The following is a 20,625-nucleotide window of genomic DNA, read 5'->3' as shown; positions in this document are numbered from 1 at the left end:
CGGAGCTACGCTGGCCCACACACCCGGTCGCCCGCTCCTTCCCGCCGCGCCCCACTCCCCCGCCCGAGCTTCCAGCCGCCTGCTCGCCGAGTCCGGCCGCAGCCGCCGGTTACCGCCCCCAACCCGGGGGGAGCCCGGGGGGCAGGACGGGGAGGGAGGACGTGGCGCGCACGGAGGTGGCCAGCGGCGAGGCGGGGAGTGTCCCTGAGAGGCCTGGCCTGGGCTGGGGGCCGGCGCGGGCTCGGGACCCTCCCCGCGAGCATCCCCGGGTCGGAGGTCCCGGCCCGCCCCGCCTGGCGCGGAGAGGCGGCCCCAACTTCCAGCCCCACTTCGCACACCCGCCCTCCTCCCCTCCACCATATGGAAATCTACAGCCTCAGAAAGTGACACGTCGAAGATTCCTCGGCCCCTCCGCCCGCCCTCCCCCTCCCGGGCAGCGTTCCTGCAGCGGAGATTCCGGGAGGGGGAGCGGATTCCTCGGACAAAATCTGCTGGGAAGGCCTGGGAGGGCGACGGGGAGAGGGCGGGGGGGGGGGGGGGAGGGAGAACCCGGGAACCACTGCCCAGATTTTTTTTTCCATCAAGAATCTACCCGTTTCTTTCCCTCCTCCAAGCCCTGGCCAGCTGGGGGGACGAGCGGGGGCCCGGAGCCCAGTAAGACGCGGCCCCAAAGCGTTGGCCGACCCCCGCTCCCGGGCCCCGTGTTCCCGGGGTGCCCAGAAGAGCGCGGAGCGCCCCAGCACTCTGGCGCCAAGTTTTCCTCGGGAAGCCCGCTGCGCCCGGAGCGCTCCGGGACAGGAACGCACTTTGGCGGACTCGGCGTCCGGTCGGGGCTTTCCAGCGCGCCGTGACCGGGCGGCTGAGACTCGGGGTCCGGGTTCCCCGCATTCTCCCGCTCCTGCATGCCTTACCTTCCCTCGGGCTGAAACGCGGGGCTCCGGGCGCGCCACACACCGGGTCTCCCACGCCTTCCCAGCAGCCAGCCCCGAGAATCCCTGCCGCCCCTTCGCAGCTCCCGCCGCTGCTGCAGCCGCCGCTCTCCTTGTCCTCCGGCCGCCGCCGCCGCTCAAATAACTACCAGGAGGGTTAGATGGGGGATTCCGCCATGTCAATGATGTCGGGACCACATGGGGATTTGGGGCCCGCCCCCTGCCGTAATCTGCCGAGTATAACCGCCTCCACAAGCTCAGATTCGCAGGCGCTGTGGGATCCTCCTTCCCCCTCCCCCCGCCTCCAGACCTGCATAACTATCCGGAAACTCTTTTTGGTTCAGCCGGACTAAAGAAGTCTTAGGCTTAGAGGAACTAGCAACTCCTGAAAGGCTAGGGCTGCATATTCTGCAAACGATCGCCAACACCAATATAAATGCAGGGTTTGCTGAGTAATAATCAGAGCTAAAACTATGACATTATTTTTCATTTACACATATATTAACTTTTTTTAAAATCCCCACAACAACCTTATGAGCTATTTTGTCACCTTTCTCTATTTCCCACAGCAGTTTGTTCATATGGTTAACGTAGCGTGAACAGATTTTATTACACCGAAGTTAAAATGTCTATTTCCCCCTACAGTACCCAATATGAGCTCACAAGAGCAGAGAGTGTTCCTTACTCATATCTGTATTTCCGTGTCAAACATAGCATAATGCATAGGCCACAGTAGGACTCATTAGATAATTGCTGAGTTATATTAATCAAGTCAAATGTAATGTATCCTGTTGTACAGACTCAAAATGGTTAGCCAACTGCATCCCATCCCACCCCTCAAATTATCCAGGGAGACAAGAAAGTAGAAATTATCCCAGAGAGGCCACTTCTCTTTTTACCTTCCCAGGTATTCTACATAATTACATTAGCCTCAATTATTAGGCTACAAAGCAGTACTAGGTAGCAACCAGAGGCAATGTATTACTTTCATTGACCTAAAAAATACATAACAACCATTTGTCAGATAAAGTTACTGTACATAGTACTGTATTTTTCTTTTTTTTTTTTTTTGCGGTACGCGGGCCTCTCACTGTTGTGGCCTCTCCCGTTGCGGAGCACAGGCTCCGGACACGCAGACTCAGCGGCCATGGCTCACGGGCCCAGCCGCTCCGCGGCATGTGGGATCTTCCCGGACTGGGGCACAAACCCATGTCCCCTGCATCGGCAGGCGGACTCTCAACCACTGCGCCACCAGGGAAGCCCCGTAGTACTGTATTAAAGCCCGAAGAACATAAAAGAATACTAAGAAATAGCTCCTTTTGTTGTAGAATTTGCAATTCTTTTTTGGAGATGGGGGAATAACGGTGAATCCAGGCAAATGGGGCCCTCCCTCCTAACTGGCTTCTTTCTGCAAATGTTCCCAAAGAGTCTCTGGAAGCCATCTTTCTAGAACATGGTTCCAATCCTAGGCCATAGTTCTGTATTGGAAGGGAAAAAAGATAAAGCAGAGGTTCCCAGCTCCTGCCTCAGCTTCTCTAGCTTGCCCCTGAGCTATGGCCTCCAACCCAGCTGAACTCTCATGACTTCCAACCACCTCTCTCCCTCTGCACATCCTTTCACTCTGTCTGGAGCATACTTCTTCCTCTACCCTATCTAAGGATCATTTCCTCATCTTTGATCACCCCCTCCCTTCCCATAGCCTTGCAGCTCTTTTCCCCACAATCTCATAATGCTTTTCAGTGCTTCTCACATTGCTCTGAAGTTACTGTATATCTCTTCCACTTGGCTGGTCTTGTTCATTTTTGTATCCCCAGCATTAACCTAGCATTGTACTTTGAATATAATACCCTCCTTATAAATGTTTGTTGAATAAATTAATTTTAAAGTATGTTTTAAGAATCTGAATGACTAGATAAATGGGCAAACTTCAGAGGGTGGAAGTTTGAATTCAAGTGTAGTAAGACAGGCTTGGCAAAGGAGGTAAAAGTAGGCAAGAGAAATTCAGAAGACAGAATTATTTCTTCCAGTTTCTTCCACTAGGCTGAATTTGTTCCAATTAAGAAGAATCGGGGGCTTCCCTGGTGGCGCAGTGGTTGAGTGTCCGCCTGCCAATGCAGGGGACACGGGATGGTGCCCGGTCCGGGAAGATCCCACATGCCGCGGAGCGGCTGGGCCCGTGAGCCATGGCCGCTGCGCCTGCGCATCCGGAGCCTGTGTTCCGCAACAGGAGAGGCCACAACAGTGAGAGGCCCACGTACCGCAAAAAAAAAGAAGAATCAGGACTTCCCTGGTGGTCCAGTGGTTAAGACCCCCCCTTCCAATGTAGGGGGTGCAGGTTCGATGCCTGGTCAGGGAGCTAAGATCCCACATGCCTCGGCCAAAAAACAAAAACATAAAACAGAAGCAATATTGTAACAAATTCAATAAAGACTTTAAAAAAATGGTCCACATTAAAAAAAAATTTTATAAAAAGAGAATCAATGATACAAAATGCCTTAAAATTTTAAATGTATTTTCATATATATAATCTCAGCGTTTCATTTGTCTTCTTATCCTAACACCTAACATCAGTTTTGGACAGAATAGAAACCCAATTAAGTGTTTGCAAAATGAGAGGAAGTATGGTGTAGTGGAAGAAGCACGGAAATTATAATCAGACAAAAACCAGTGACATTGGACAAGTTTTTAAAGTTCTCTGAGCCTGGGTCATTTATTTATTAAGTGGTGATATTACCTTCCTGCTAAGGTTGTTGTGAGGAATAAAAACCTCAAGCACCTGATAATAAATAAAGGCTGGTTCCTCCTTGAATGAATGAATGAATGAATGAAGATGCCTTTACTAGAGAGAAACTTTTGAGAAGGCTCCCAACTACGTGTTGAGAGATTTAAATTTCATAATTGAGAAATCACTGTAGGATTATAAAGGCATGAAGTGACTGAAGTGGGTTTCAAAGTTGATTCTCCTAGCAGCAGGATCTAAAACAAGGTTCATGTCAGAGAGGCATGCCCTGAACCCATGAGGGAGATGATGAAGTCTTAGCCCAGAGCGGTAGTTCTGCAAATAGGAAGGAGGGCTTCAACTTAAGGCAATGAGTATTATTGTCTTGCGTTGACAACACCCAAGTCATCTGCCACCCTAGGTCCTAAGTTATAGAACCACAGTCATAACTTTGCTCCAAAAGCAACTTAGGACTTGCTCTAGTACAGCAATTAACATCCAAATGAGATGCCTAGAAGTTAAGACCTATAACAAAATATACAGACTTGCAAACCCTTCCATCGCCCATGCAACGTAAGCTGAGTTGTGTTAAAATTTTTAAATAAATAAAAGGTTCAAAGTTATACTTCCTGACTTTAGATAACTTACTTTATAACAAAAGAAATGCAAATCTAACATATTTGAAACTAGCATTGAAAAGGTCTCAAACCATTAAACCTGTAATACTTCTCAGCCTAAGATTTGTAAATTCAAACCTCTTTCTCAAAGATCACTATAGCTAGTAATACCTAATATCTAGAAGACCCAGCCAGGTTCTCAGTCTCCATATCCTACCTCTGCCTGCAGCTGGGGTTGCTAGATTCTCACAGGCAGGCTCAGTCTTGCCTCTAATCTTGAAACACAATCTTGACCTTAGAGGACATTAACTCTTTGCATCTACTTCTTGTTCTAATGTACTGAGCCAGATCTGATACCAGCTTCAATACGAATATTGATGAAAAACCAATTAATCCTGTTTTGAAGAGTGTTAGAATTCACTAGAGTGTGAACTAGAGTAAGGGTTAGCCAGCTCAGTCAACAATAAAATCTAAGAGCAACATTGCAACTGCACTTTTCTCCAGAACAGTTCAACCAGTCAAGCTATAGTTTCACCTTCCTTACTATTGTTCAATGCAAGACAAGGGCAAATTGTAACTATATATATATATATATATATATATATATATATATATATATATATATATATATATATATAAGTCATTTCCAAAAGAGTGTCCCACAGTTATCAGAACTATTCAGGTAGAAGCTGAATAAGCTGTCAGGGCTCATAAAATCACAGGGCTGATAGAGAGCTAAAGTTTTTCGGCCTGCTCTCTCCCAAAGCAGAATCTTTGCCCACGTCAATGACAGCTAAGCACCCAGCCTCAGCCTGAGCACCGCCAGGAAAAGGGAAAATGCTTCTTTCCAAGACAGCCTTTTATCAACAACTCTAGACCCAAACCAAGTCTTCTGAAAACCGCCTCCTTGCAACTTTCCCCCACGGGTCCTGTTTCTGCCCTCTGGAGGCAGATAAAGTAACAACAGTCACCGTCCACATGACTTCCCTTCCAGCAAATTGACGTTACCAGTCATACCTGTTCTCTTTTCCTGGATAAACATCTCTGACTTGCTGACCTCTTCATCTGATCACATGGCTTCCAGATCTCTCTTCATCCTTTTCTTCCACCACCTCTAGGTACCTACGTGTTCAACAGCTCTGAAAGCTGGGTATTCAGATTCTGTCCATAATATTTCAGGCATGATCAACACACAGCCAGAGTGGTACACTTTGCTGCTTTAATTTGGACAAAATGCTTGTATTGTTACAGTTTAATATTGTGTTAATTTTCTTAGCACGCTCTTCATCCTGTTAACTCATGCTTTCTTCTTCCATGAAAAGTTGTCAAGCTGGGCATACATCAGGAAAACAACTGATTTTATTTTAATTGGTTTTAATTACTGTTAAATAGTTGAATATTTCATTTTATAAAATTTCATTTTTAAGTTTCATTCTTACATTCCAGCCTACCTAGTACTTTCTGGACAACCTTTCCCAGCTTTGTGACATTGATAAGTATGACAAGCATGATTTTCATGTTGCCATCCAAGTCACTAATAAACCACAAAAAAAGACAAGGCTAAGAACTACTAGTAATTTTTCTCCAACTGAAGGTAAATTTGAGGTAAAGTCATTTAAAAAGCTCTGAATTTGTCCATCCCACTGACTTACTCTGAACCCCACACAACAGTGGAGCAAGTTGGGTTTGACTTTCTTCATAGTCATTTTTATTATTCTTGCCCACTCTCATACCTGATTTACTCCTATGATCATTTTTTCTTCCTAAGATGTCAAGACTTTTGTATGATACTTGAGTCTCTTCACACCAGGTATGCTAAATATTATCTTCCTCAAACAAATTCAAAATTTTCCCTGGATAGAAATACATGTAGATATATCTGTCCTTCACAGAGAAATGAAGCTAAGAAATATCTTTAGCTCAGGCTACATGCCTCAGATACAAACCATTTTAGTCAAGGAGAGATTCTGAGATTTGACCAGAAAGCACTGAGTTGGAAAAAAGTAAACTTATTGAAGAGCCAGCTGGGCCCATTCTGTTTGTGAAGAGTTGGATATCATACTTGAAATTGTTTCTCGTCTTTTGTGTAGTTACCACAGTATTTCTTTTAGTTCTTGGAAGCATACTCACTGGTATTTCACATGTAATCTGTGTGTCTCAGAACTCAGTGTAACTCAGGGAGTTAAATCACATATACATTAATACCCTTGCTCTGACTCTGACAGCCACCATTATTGCAGGACATCTCACTACCCTTGTACTCTTTCTGGTTCTTTCTAGAAGTCTCCTGTGAGTTTACAAGCATGCTTTTTCAGAGTGCTTCAGTAACTTATCAACCCAGCCAGAGCAGCTAATGTGGCACCTCCCACTGTCCTGAGCCTCCTACTGTTGGTAAAACCATGGAAAGCCCACCCTGGTTACCCTATAAGGCCAGCACCTCCCTCGGACAGACTCACTTCTCTCTGTCTCTGGACAAACTCTGTGAGATATAATTAACATACAGCACTGTATAAGTTTAAGGTATACAGCATAATTATTTGACTTACATACATCATGAAGTGATTATCAGGATAAGTTTGGTGACCATATATCACCTCATATAAATACAAAATTAAAGAAATAGAAAACAAAATTTTTTTCTTGTGATGAGAACTCAGGATTTACTCTCTTAACAACTTTCATGTACAATATTTCATATACAACAGGGTTAATTATATTTATCATGTTGTACATTACATCCCTAGTATTTATCTTACAGCTGCAAGTTTGCCCCTTTTGACTGCCTCCATCCAGTTCCCCCTCCCCCCATCCACCACTCCTGCCTCTGGTTACCATGAATCTGATCTCTTTTTCTATGAGTTAGTTGGTTAGTTTGCTTTGAAAATGTAATTGACCTACAATACTGTGTTAGTTCTCGTTATACAACATAGTAATTCGATATTTCTATACTGTTTCAAACTGATCACCAGGATAAGTCTAGTTACTATATGTCACCACAAAAAGATATTACTTAGTTATTGACTGTATTCCCCACACTGTACATTTCATACCTGTGACTCATTTATTTCCCAACTGGAAGTTTGTACATTGTAATCTCCCTCACCTATTTCTTTGCTCCCCCTACACCCTTCCCCTCTGGCAAACTCCTGTTGGTTCTCTGTATCTGTAACTCTGTTTATGTTTTGTTATGTTCGTTCATTTGAGGTTTTTTTAGATTTCACATATAAGTAAAATCATACAGTATCTATCTTTCACTGTTTGACTAATTTCACTTAGCATAATGCCTTCAAGTTCCATCCATGTCAAAAATGGCAGAATTTCCTTCCTTCTCATGACAATAATATTCCATTGTATGTATATATATATATATATACATCACATCTTCTTTATCAGTTCATCTACAGACAGACAATTAGGTTGTTTCCATATCTTGGTTGTTGTGAATAATGCTGCAATGAATGTGGGAGCACAAATATCTCTTTGAGATTCTGATTTCATTTTTTTAGGCTATATACCCAAAAGTGGGATTGCTAGATCATATGGTAGTCTACCTTTAATTTTTTGAGGAACCTCCACATGTGTTTCATAGTGGCTGCACCAATTTACCTTCCCACCAACAGTGCATGAGGATTCCCTTCTCTCCACATACTCGCCAACACTTGTTTTCTGTTGCTTTCTGACAATAGCCATTCTAACAGGTGTGAGACAATAGCTTGTTATGGTTTTGATTTGCATTTCCCTGGTGATTAATGATGTTGAGCACCTTTTCATGTATCTGTTGGCCATCTGTATGTCTTCTCTGGAAAAATGTCTATTAAGTTCCTTTGTCTACTTTTTAATTAATTGGTGTTTTTGCTATTGAGTTGTATGAGTTCCTTACATATTATGACTATTAACTCCTTAACAGATATATGGTTTGCAAGTATTTTCTTCCATTCCATAGGTTGATTTTTCACTTTGTTGATTGTTTCTTCTGCTGTACAGAAGGTTTTTAGTTTGATGTTGTGCAGCTTTTTGTTTCTTTTGTTGCTTTAGCTTTTGATGTCATATCCAAAAAATTATTGCCAAGACCAATGTCAAGGAGTTTTCCCCCACGTTTTCTTCTAGGAGTTTTATGGTTTCAGGTCTTATGTTTCTCTTTTGTCCTTTTAGAGTTAATTTTTGAGAGCGGTGTAAGATAGGGGTCCAATTTTATTTTCCTGCCTGTGATTATCTAGTTTTCCTAACACCATTTGTTGAAGACACTATCCTTTCCCCATTGAGTATTCTTGGCTACCTTGTCAAATATTAGTTAAACATATAAGTAAGCGTTTACTTCTGGGCTCTCAATCCTGTTCCCTTGGTCTATGTATCTACACTTATGCCAGTACCATACTCTTTGATTACTATAGTTTGAAATTAGGAATTGTGATGGTTTCACCTTTGTTCTTCTTTCTCAGGATTGCTTTGGCTATTTAGGGTCTTTTGTGGTTCCAGACAAATTTTAAGATTGTTTTTCCTATTTCTGTGAAAAACGTCACTGGAATTTTGATAGGGATTTTATTGAATCTGTAGATTGCTTTGGGTAATACGGACATTTTAACAATATTAATTCTTCCCATCCATGAACAGGGGCTATTGTTCCATTTAATTGTTTCTTCTCCAATTTTTTTAAACCAAGTCTTATAGTTTTCAGTGTACAGATCTTTCACCTCTTTCATTAAATTTATTCTTTGGTATTTTATTGTTTTTGTTGCTATTGTGAATGGGATTGTTTTCTTTATTTCTTTTTCAGATGTTTTGTTGTTATTGTATAGAAACACAGTGGATTTCTGTATGTTGATTTTGTATCCTGCAACTTTATTGAATTTGTTCATTAGTTCTAACAGAGTTTTGGTGGTCTTTAGGACTTTCTCTATATGAGATCATGTCATCTGCTAACAGAGACAATTTTCTTCTTCCTTTCTAATTTGGATGTCTTTTATTTCTTTTTCTTGTCTAATTGTTCTGGCTAGGACTGCCTGCACTATGTTGAATAGGAGTGGTGAGAGTGTGCATCTTTGTTTTGTTCCTGACCTTAGAGAAAAAGCTTTCAACCTTTCACCATGTATGATGTTAGCTGTGGGCTCGTCATACATGGTCTTTACTATGTTGAGATACATTCCTTCTATACCCAATTTGTTGAGAGATTTTATCATGAAAGATGTTGAATTTTGTCAAGTGCTTTTTCTGTATCTATTGATATGATCATATGATTTTTATCTTTCATTGTATGAATGTGGTATATCACACTCATTGATTTACATATGTTGAACCATCCTTGCATTCCAGGGATAAATCCCACTTGATCATGGTGTATGATTTTTTTAATGTGCTCTTGAATTCAGTTTTCTAATTTTTTTTTTTTTTTTTTTTTTTGCGGTACGCGGGCCTCTCACTGTTGTGGCGTCTCCCGTTGCAGAGCACAGGCTCCGGACGCGCAGGCTCAGCGGCCATGGCCCATGAGCCCAGCCACTCCACGGCATGTGGGATCCTCCCAGACCGGGGCACGAACCCGTGTCCCCTGCATTGGCAGGCGGACTCCCAACCACTGTGCCACCAGGGAAGCCCCAGTTTTCTAACATTTTGTTGAGAATTTTTGTGTCTATATTCATCAGGGATATTGGCCTATAGTTTTCTTTTCTTATAGTGTCTTTACGTGGCTTTCATATCAGGGTAATTCTGGCCTCTCAAAATGAGTTCGGGAATGTTCCCTCCTCTTTAGTTTTTTTGTAGAGTTTGAGAAGGACTGACATTAATTCTTCCTTAAATGTTTCATAGAATTCACTAGGGAAAACATATGACCCTGGGCTTTTTTTTTGTTGTTGATCTTGGAAGATTTTGGTGACTGATTCAATTACTTTACTCTTTATTTCAGATTTTCTATTTCATCATGATTCAATCTTAGTAAGTTGTATGTTTCTAGGAATTTATTCATTTCTTCTCTGTTATCTAATTTGTTAGTATATAACAGTTCATAGTAGCTATTTCTGTAGTATCAGTTGTAATGTCTCCTTCATTTCCGATTTTATTTATTTGAGTCTTCTCTCTCTCCTTTTTTTTTCTTTTAGTTTAGCTAAAGCTTTGTTACTTTTGTTTATTTTTTCCAAAAGACCAGCTCTTAGTTTTCTTGATCTTTTCTATTGTTTTTCTGGTCTCTAGTCCATTTATTTCCGCTCTGATCTTTATTTCCTTCCTTCTGCTAACATTGGGCTTCGTTCATTCTTCTTTTTGTAAGATCTGGTTCACTTCTATGATTTCTCATCCTGGTTTATGGACACTGTGCAAGAAGGAGGACCAGGCCACTACAAGTGAGAGATGATGGTGGCCCAAACTACAGTGGTGGCAGTAAAGATGACAAAACCCCACTAATTTGTTATTGGAGGTGAGGGAAAGTTTGGAGTAAAGAAAAAAAGCTTTATCAATTTTTGCTTTCTTTTCCTCTGTGCCCTTAGAACACAGACACAAATTCCTAAAAGTCACCAGAAGGAAGAATCCAAGTCACAGCCATGGCGTGCTTATAGTCTCTACTCCCCTCTCAGTCTCCTCTACAGACTGAGGCAGTGTTATCAAACTGACTCTTGGCACACATCCCTTCACTGAGCATAAGATCTTTCCCCGAGTCCCCGAGGACCTGCACACCAACACACCAGAGGGGCTCAGACCCAAGGCCAACCTTAGACCCATGTCTATATGCCAAACAACTCTCCCTGGAATGAACAACTTAGTTGCCCTAGGAGTTACCACTTATGACCCACCTTCAGTTGAAGGTAGTATTAAGTAAAAGCTGGTGCTGTTAACCTTATCTATGAGGAAGAGCACTGGTGAGCAGTCCAGGTTCCTGACTGTTGCTTTGACTGTGTAATATCAGGAAAATAATTTTACCTATTTGGATTTCAGGCTTCTTAGCCAACATATCTATAGAATAAGATGACATCTAAAGTCATTTTACCTCTAACTTTCTGTGATTCTATGGATGAATCAGATAAATTAACTATCTGATTTAACAGTTATTTAACTGTTTAACAGTAAATATTTACTGTTATTTAACAGTAAATATTTGTTGAATTACCAAATCGGAAATTATATTAACTCTATGAGATTTTATCCTACCTTACTGTCTTTATTTTAAAATATATATGGTATTTGAAATCAGAGTTTGCACATTTAGAAAAGTAAATAAAAATTTAGAAAACCAAATATTTCTGAAGGTAGCACAATTTAGATACGTTTCATTTTATGGCATGATTCACAAAATGAGTATAATGTCCACCCAAAGATTATGATTTTTATTAGTACAAGGCAGCATTCTAGGGCTTCATGCAAACAAAAAGCCATTGTATGTATTTTTCAGTATTTTAAGTATTGTTATCTTTAATTTTAAACAAGGCTGGCACTGTTGATGATCAATGATGCTGAATACATGTGAAAACACCAAGATGTGAACAGTTGTCTCCTCCACATAAAGACTGCAAATAGAATAGCAGCTATGTGGAAATCTGGTGCCTTTAAATCTTTCTCAATTCGCATTCTACCCAAGGCCCTGGCTTTAAGAAAGTCATCTTGAAGATGATTACTCAGTCAATAATTGTACTTACCTCTCAGCACATCAGAGGTAATGCACATTGTCAGTAGGAGCACTCCAGTAATTACTATTATAAGCAATAATAACCGCTCATATTTCTAGTTATTTATGGCTTATTATGTGCTTTCATTTACATTACCTTTTTATGCAACTGTTATCTTCATCGTCATCATTGCCTCCATTTTATAGATGAGGAAGCTAATTTGAATTCAGGCAAGAATGATAATCAAAATATTTAACATTGGATATGACTTGGAAACCAACAGATCAGAACGAACATCAGCCTTCACACCATGTAGGTATGTCCTGGATGAATATCAACCTGCATCTAGGTATTATCACTCTAAATGGTACTATCTATGCTATATTCCACAGGCTTCTCTTTTTCCTCTAAGGCAGTAATCCAATGGCACGGAAGCTCTTTACAAGTCCCTCTGGAGCTTACAGGACAGGAGCTCCAACTCAGACCAACCTCAGAGTTCTGGTGAAGAAAGTTTGTCTCGAGATCTTTTCCTTAACAAACCTATCCTTCTACATTAACTTTGGCTCCACAGTGCCAAAGCAATCAAGTGGGTGCTGAAAGTCCGTTATTCTGTTGTTTGCTCTTCTGTTACCCCAACAGTATTACTGTTTCCTTATTTTTACTAGAATTATTGCATTGACACGTTATTTTGACCTCTAACAGACATAATTGCAATGGGGAAGTTGAGAAAAATGGGTAAAGTATTATCATGACAACTAGTTGCTGACTGAACAACAGTCAAACCACAGGAATATTTTCAAGTTAACATTATTAATGAAGGCTCTCCTCCTTCTGCACACTTCCCAGGCATTTACCAGCTTCCACTACCCAACAACGATGGATCCATTGTAGCCCTAACCTAAGTCTGTCTGCTCTAAAGCCCATTTCTTCGGGATCTCTTAAGTGACCAACCCTCATTAATTCACACATTCAGTCATTTCACTCAAACACCACTTCTTTAGAACTCAACAATGTGTCAGGTTCAGAAGTGTTATAAAATCAAATAAGACATAATTCTCATCCTCTAAGAGTCTGGTGGGAAAGATAGCAAAGTAAATTAAGGATCACATGCAGTGGGACACATGTTAGGCCAGAGGTTAGAGTTTATGCTCTGAGCAAAAAGACGATATGGCTAGGCATGCCCTAAAGAGCAATCTTTCTTCCATGAAGATCTATAACATACGCTTTCGAAGCCTTGACCCAAGGGAGAGAGATTTTCAGGATAGTAGAAATCAAGAGCATAGAGGGTCTTGCCTGCCCCTCAAATTATCCCGTCTACCTAGTGTTTGACTCCTCCCTGTATAGCAGTAATTGCAATGAGCACTTTCCACTTTTTTCCCTCTTGCCGTTAAAATTCACAAAGAGATAAATGACATGTGTGGTGACCATGAAGAATAAGCCTCTCAGATATCCTGCTGTGAGAAGCAGAGTGGACTGACAACTCCAGCTGCCACGCCCCTGGATCCACCACCGCATTCTATGAGGCCACATTTCCTTCAGACTGATCCAGTGAGTGACTGAATATGGCAGGCGTAGGAAGGCAGGCTTATTCCTTCAGGACGTGGGGCCCTATAATGGATGGCTTTGGCTCAAAGACTCCTCACTGGGCTGGCCAAAACTTTGTTAGAATTGAGGTCTAGTCTGAGTCTCCTCTTACCCAGTCCTTCTTCCTTCCTCCCCTCCTTTCACAGGTATCAGAACTGCACTGAGCTCTGAGGCTTTCCTTACCTACCTGTTTTTTCCCCCTTTATTCTTCACAGGAATCTCCCCCAATAAAGCTCTTGCATGTCTAATCCTGTGTTCACATCTGCCTCTCAGAGGACCCAAATTAACACAACATGGAAAATTAAGAACTTCATTAGCTACTGTCACTGGAATTTTTGAAAATAAACTAGCTGCCTTCCCAGGTATTTTGGTTTTACTGTAAGAAAACAAGAATCAAGCCAATTGAACGCGTTATTTTGAAGAGGATAGCAACTATATTTCATTTCTTGCTAATGCTTGTGTTGGATATTTCCCTCCAAATCGACTCTCTCCTGCTCTGTGCCTCCGAAGGCCAACCTCATTCACTGGGCTCACAGTAACGGGCTTTCTTGCCCTCTGGCTTCTGGTTGAGTTTCACCATAAGAAGTACAAATGGATATGGGGGGACAGGAAGATTGTGTGGCTGTGTATTCATTTTCCAGGCTCCCTCTATGTCAAGGCTGGCATTAACTGTGTTTTTCTATCAAAGGCAACTACTCCAGTCAGGATGCCTGAAGTCGTAACAGATTCTCAAGTATTTCATCATATCCCCCTGCCTTTCCTTAACCTTGCCCACACTTTGTAAATATTCCTTTCATTAAACTCTCTTCTGTTTCCTACCTGTTTTCTGCTAGAACTCTAGGTGATATCTAATAATTCCCTGGTCTTTCATGGGGTATAGAGCAGGTATGACTATTTTTACAAGTCTGTTCCTCTGTTTATTTACTAGATTACATTTTCTGTTGGTATGCTGTCTCATCTTTGCTTGCTAGGTTTATATCTATTCTTAGAAAGTAGAATGCCAATGGTGATAACACGTTAAAAACATAGTTTATTTTTTACTGTTGTTGGCATGTAAAATGATGTGGATTATAATCTTAACATTATAAATTTTATTCACATTTGATCTTTTTCCACATAAAATCTATATAGAGATATTTTTGCTTACGGTTTATGAACTTTTCTCTGTGTTGTATTTCAACAAAAAGGGTTTTTTAAAGTCTTTATCTTTATGGTACATCCTAAATTCTTTGCAGAAGTAATGAAAAGGAAAGAAGAAAAGACCTTCTGATTAAATCACTATCTAACATTCATTTAGGCCTATACACTTCCCCATGAGTATTGCTTTAGTTGCATCTAACAAGTTTTGATATGGAGCAATTTCATTGAAATTTAGACCTAATCGATTTTCCAATTTTCATTATTTCTTAATTAATATACAAATTATTCAGAAATATATTTTGAAATTTCCAAATATAGTGATATTTTATCTACTAATGACTTTTAATTTTTTGTGAGCTAGTATTTGATAAATTAACTTTTAACAGTGCAAATATAAGAAAAAAAATATATCTAATTACTGGGTACAGGGTTCCAAATATGTATTAGACCAAAAACATTGAAAGTGTCTTTGAAACCTCTATACCCTTACTTATTTTCTTCTATTGGATCTATCAGTTACTGAAAGAGGTACAATAACATCAACATTTAACCCACTAAAGAATAAAGCCACTTTATTCTTTACTGTTGTTATTGTATTTTATCCAGTATTTTTCAGTGTTTGTGGTAGATTTTCATCATTAGCTTTGTCTACTGATTTTCTGGAAGTGAAAATCTCTGCAACTAATATGCTTGTATTATTCCTGTTTCACAGGTGAGAATTTAGGGAATTTTCCTCAGGTCATACACCTAGCAAGTGGCTTTTCCAGGATTTACATCTAGTGGCCTGGGACTTCCCTGGTGGCACAGTGGTTAAGAATCCGCTTGCCAGTGCAGGGGACACGGGTTCGAGCCCTGGTCCAGGAAGATCCCACATGCCGCGGAGCAAGTAAGCCCATGCACCACAACTACTGAGCCTGCGCTCTAGAGCCGGCGAGCTATAACTACCGAAGCTTGTGCACTTAGAGCCCGTGCTCCACAACGAGAAAGGCCACCGCAATGAGAAGCCCGCACACAGCAACGAAGAGTAACGCTCGCTTGCAGCAACTAGAGAAGGCCACCCACAGCAAGGAAGACCTAATGCAGCCAAAAAATAAATTTAAAAAAAAATCTAGTGGCCTTTAGCCATGTGCTTTATTGACATTATTTAGTAGTATCATCATTATAGTATTTATAAATAACTATGCCCATTCTCTAATGATATGATTTAGTACTAAAGTACCCAAGTCTGTGGTAGAGAGACTGAGAGAGTGTTGACTTTACTCTTTAGCTAGTTTCCCTCCAGGCAGCAAAATGCCTACAGCAATTCTAGACCTCATAGCTTTGCATCACATTGTCCAGGAGAAGATAGAATCTTTTCCAGTAGGCCCTAAGAGAAAGCAAGAAGTGTCTCTCTTCCAATATCCCTAGTAAATGCATCCCAGCACCTCGTTGGCTCTGATTAGGGTATGTGTCCATTCTTAAGCCAATCATGGTGGCCTGGGCAAAGGGATATAGTGATTGCTTTAAACCGATCTGGACCCACCTCTAGAGCTCAGAGTGGAGTCAATCTCACCAAAAACAGGGGAGGAGGCTTCTCGGGGGAAATGTGGTGAAATATTCCCAGAAACAGAGGAATGGATTTTTGGTGGCAACAGACATTAGGTAAGCAGAGAGGATGGGGAGGGTGTTCCAGTAACAGATAAGCAAAGGAAAAGTGTGAAGTGAGCATGATAGAGAGAATGTTAAGAAAGGCCTGCAGTAAATCTTCCATTGTTATAACACAGGAACATTTTCCATACAGAGAGCCAAGCTAACAATTTTTTCTGATTATTTTTTCTCCATCTAAAGAGAACATACTTTGCTCTTAGAACAAAGAACATGCTTCAGAGCCACAGTGTCTGGGATCACAATCATTCCTCATCCTCAATTTACTGTAATCAGACTTTCCTCTCAGCACTCCATGGAAATGGTTTCTGATTCCCAAACAAGGCCTCCCAGAGGTCGAGAGAGGTTCAAGCACCAGAGACTTAACCAGGGGGAGCAACAGCAACAGATCATCCCCTAAAAACATTCTCCCCAAGTGGCATCCTTAGATGAAAGTTCTTGGTAGAAGTAGGGTGAAGGAGGAGCCGGTGAGTTCATTATGTTTACAACATTGCTCAGGTCATAAGCCAAATGGCAAAAAGGGAGGTGGGATGGGGGACCATTTTAGTGCAGTGGTTTCCCCACCAACTAATGGTGCAGCTCTAGTCCTTAGATCAGGCTTGTCTTCAGACTAGTAACATCTGATGGTGGAACCTAGCTAACTATGGGAGTGTTTTCATCTGCTGAGGATCTCGGTATATCAAAAATTAAGGAATAACAAAACAGGTTACAAAAATTGTGGGTTATTTTACATATTTACACTTAACAAATTAATGCTTTTCATACTCACAAATATGCCTGTGTTACTGGGATATGTGTCACCAGAGACGAGACAAGGACATATAATGACAGCAAGCTGAGGTGACAACTGTTTCAATGCCACTGACCCAGACAGTAGGTATCCATTCCTCCCGGCACCCGCTGCCACCACTTCAGAGGGGTGATTTTTGGTTTATGGTTTAAAGAACTCTTCAAACGATACAAGAGCTGGTTTGAGGAGAGGTACAACAAGAAAGGTTCAAGTGTGAATAAGAATCCTGCCAAAGTCCAAAGTTAGGGGAGGACCCACAGTGAAAAGGAAACCAAAAGGTTGATATGGACTCATTGAAAAGAAGTGTTTTGAACAAAGAAGATACCTTAAACATACGTGGAAGAAAAGCATTCCAGGCAGTGGAGAGAGCCAGTGAAAGACCATAAGGTGGGAATGTGCCTGGATTGTTCAAGGACTAGCAAGGAGGATCACTATGTTTAAAGGGCAGCAAGCAAGGGGTAGAGGAGTGGAAGATATGGGAGGCCAAATGGTGGAGTGTTCTGGAGGCACTACTTGAATGGGGAGCTATTACAGGATCTGGAACAGAGCACAAGAATAGCATGAACTGATGTCTTTAAAGAGGTCAGTCTGGCTAACTGCTTGAGTATAGCCTGTTGGGAGCACGAGTAGAAGCAAGGAGACCAGTTAGGAGACTACTGCAGTAATCTAGGCGTGAGATGACGGTCAAGTGTGGTAGATGTAGATGGGGGAGGATTCTGTATCTATTTTGAAGGCAGAGCAAACAGGATTTGTTGATAGATTAGATATGCGGGTGTAAAAGAAAGAGTGATAAGAATGATTCCAAGATTTTTGGCCTGAGTAACTGGAAGGATGATGTTACCATCAACCAAGACTGGGAACAGGATTAAGGGGAAAACAAGAGTTCAGTCTGGGGCATGGTGAGTGTGAGACATCTGTTAGATTTCTGGATTTAACAGTTGTCTGATCTGAGGGAAGCCACTTAACTTCTGTAGGCTTCATCTGTAAAATGAGACATTTGGACCAGGAAAACTTCAAGGTCCCGCCAATATTTTTTGATTCTAAGTTTCACTTAGCTAAGTTGTTTTTGTGCGAATTTACATGTTTACTTGTGTGTGTTGCCACAGATTAAATTTTAGTTTTGTGGTTTTAAATAGGGAGCTCAGTGTAAGCCTTGCTGAAAAGATGACTTTTAGACAAAGGAAATACAGTAGCTAACCATGAAAGAGTGTTGCATGCAGAGAAAAGCACCTGTGCAAGGATCCCGAAGTAAGAGTGAGTCTGTTCATGAAATCGTTCAATTTTGATAAGTATGGGTTAAATACAAGGCACATACTAGACTGATAAAACCCACAGAGAGCAGAAAGTCTATAATGAGGGGGGAAAAAGACATTAAAAAGTCTTAAAGGATTCAAAAGCTAGTGGAACATCAAATAGCTTTTAGAAAAACAACAATTTGATGATTCAAGCATAAATGAATCAGAAACATAAGAATTACTTTTCCCCTTACATTGCTCTGAATAAAAATTCAGACATAAAAGTCTTGACAAATATGGTTTAGATGGTTTCATAACCCTTTCCTCCTCTTCAAAAAAGTCTGAATTTTTAAATTTCAAATTACCGTTTTCGTAAACAATCTCAAATTTAGCAATAACGCAACAATTTGGTTTTTAAAGAAATAATGCCAGTCACATCAAAGAATAGGGTAACTACGGAAAAATACTACAAATCATGAAATAATGAACTTTCCAATTACATTAAATCCTTTTTAATACAGTTAGGAGCTTTAAAATTTAGTAAAAGCCAAGGGAATTTCCTCACGAAACAGGCAAAATCGTTTTTGGTTCTGGTATTTTCCAGGACTCTTACATTTCTGAAGATTTTGAGTACATTAAATATATTCTTGTTTTTTTTGTTCCCCTAATAGAAATCTGTTGATATTTAACACAAACCGGCAAAATTGGGAGAGATACTTTTATTAATTTAGATGGAATGCGAGATCCTTCCTGGCTTCCTGGGGCTGGAAAAATTGAAATGTAAGCGGGAAAGAACAGAGAGGAGGATGGGTCAGGTGAGGAGTGGCAGTCATGGCCTGTGTGGAATGCAGGTGGAAGATAGTTATCACCCAGGAAGGGAGATTTTAAGTCTCAAGATCGTGGCCCTATATAATAATAATAACAACAGAAAAGCCTCACAGAGTACTTATTATGTGGCAGGGTATGCATTTTACACATGTAATAATATCTTTCTTTCATTTTGACAAGTGAAATATATAGCAACTGGTCATAGGATTTTTAACTTGAAAATGCATTCCACTGCCTCCTACCTTCTAGTGTTGCAAAGGAGAATTTCACTGCCAGCCTATTTCCCCTCCCCCCAACCCTTTACAGATAACTTATTCATTCTGTCTGGAAGCTTGTAAGATTTTCCTCTTTATCCTTGGGCAAATAGTAACAGAAAATACTTAAAGAGTGCTTACTATGCACCAGGAAATATTCAAAGCATCTCACATATATTAATACATTTAATCATTGTAGTAACACTTTGAAACTATTACAACAGCTATCCTTATACTACAGGTGAGAAGACAGAGAAGTTGAATAAGCTGTCTGAGTTAAATAACCTGCACATAGTTGAGCCAAGAGAGCTGATAAATAGAAGGGAACACAGGAGACAAAACACTTGTAAATGCTGTTTTAAAGGCACTGTACTTTAGAGTGCAGGAAATTTGAAAGAGAAATTGTATCAAGGATGATGGAGCTACTGAGATTGCTAGTACCCTGGAGTGTGCAGCAGGGGAAACTAATTGAAGGAAATTCTCTGGGCCCAACACCTGGAGGCTGCTCTGGGGTGGATCGCCTCTCCTTCCTTTTAAAACCTGCTTAGGAGGAAACAAAATCTTGACCATGGCTTATGTGGCCTTGCATGATTTGGGCCCCTGTACACTTCTCCACTGTAAGCACTTATATTTTTGTTTGCTTTGTTTTGGTTGCCCAGTCCATCAACTACGCTCCTTAGTTTGGGGGGATTCATGACCCTTCCAGATCTTGCCTCCCTGCTCAAGCCATATAACTTTTCCAGTTCCACTTTTATCAAGGTTAGAATACTTTCTAACCTTGATCAAATGTGAATGACTGAAGAACTGGCAATGTTTAACCTGGGGGAGAGGAGACTTTGGTGGGGGTGGGTGGGTAGGTGAAGGAAACCACTGATAGAGACCTCTCCAAATATTTGGAGAGCCAGCAAATGAAAGAAGGCTGTGGCTTAAGAGCAGAAACTGGGGGTGAGAGTGGGGGAGGAGAAGTCAGGGGAGAAAGAGTGAGATAGCCAAGTAGTTGGGAAGAGCAACTGCAGAAACTTTCTCCAAAACGATTGCCTTCTGCACAATTTTTTTTTTTTTTTTTTTTTTTTTTTTTTTTTTTGCGGTATGCGGGCCTCTCACTGTTGTGGCCTCTCCCGTTGCGGAGCACAGGCTCCGGACACGCAGGCTCAGCGGCCATGGCTCACAGGCCCAGCCGCTCAGCGGCACGTGGGATCTTCCCGGACCGGGGCACGAACCCGTGTCCCCTGCATCGGCAGGCGGACTCTCAACCACTGTGCCACCAGGGAAGCCCCCTTCTGCACAGTTTTTTAAAAA

The 20,625-nt window shown here is 41.2% G+C and overlaps 1 protein-coding gene across 8 annotated transcripts in view; it reads right to left on the bottom strand.

Moving 5' to 3' along the window:
• FNDC3B (fibronectin type III domain containing 3B) overlaps nucleotides 1-20,625 on the bottom strand; it is a 468,247-nt gene that overhangs the window by 354,327 nt on the left and 93,295 nt on the right. For 3 of the 8 annotated variants that reach the window (XM_079921942.1, XM_079921935.1, XM_079921943.1), the window contains exon 1: nucleotides 912-1,265. The exons of 3 other annotated variants lie outside the window; for them this stretch is intronic. The gene's annotated coding sequence lies outside the window, so the exon portion shown is untranslated. Of the gene's footprint in view, nucleotides 1,266-6,686; nucleotides 6,745-20,625 lie in introns of those variants that run through there. 2 more of the 8 variants (XM_079921937.1, XM_079921941.1) reach the window with 2 other exon arrangements.

Source organism: Stenella coeruleoalba (assembly GCF_951394435.1).
Source record: "Stenella coeruleoalba genome assembly, chromosome: 5".
NCBI classification, from domain to species: domain Eukaryota; kingdom Metazoa; phylum Chordata; class Mammalia; order Artiodactyla; family Delphinidae; genus Stenella; species Stenella coeruleoalba.
Note: the sequence above shows the minus strand (reverse complement) of the source record. Positions and strands in the feature narration are given on the sequence as shown.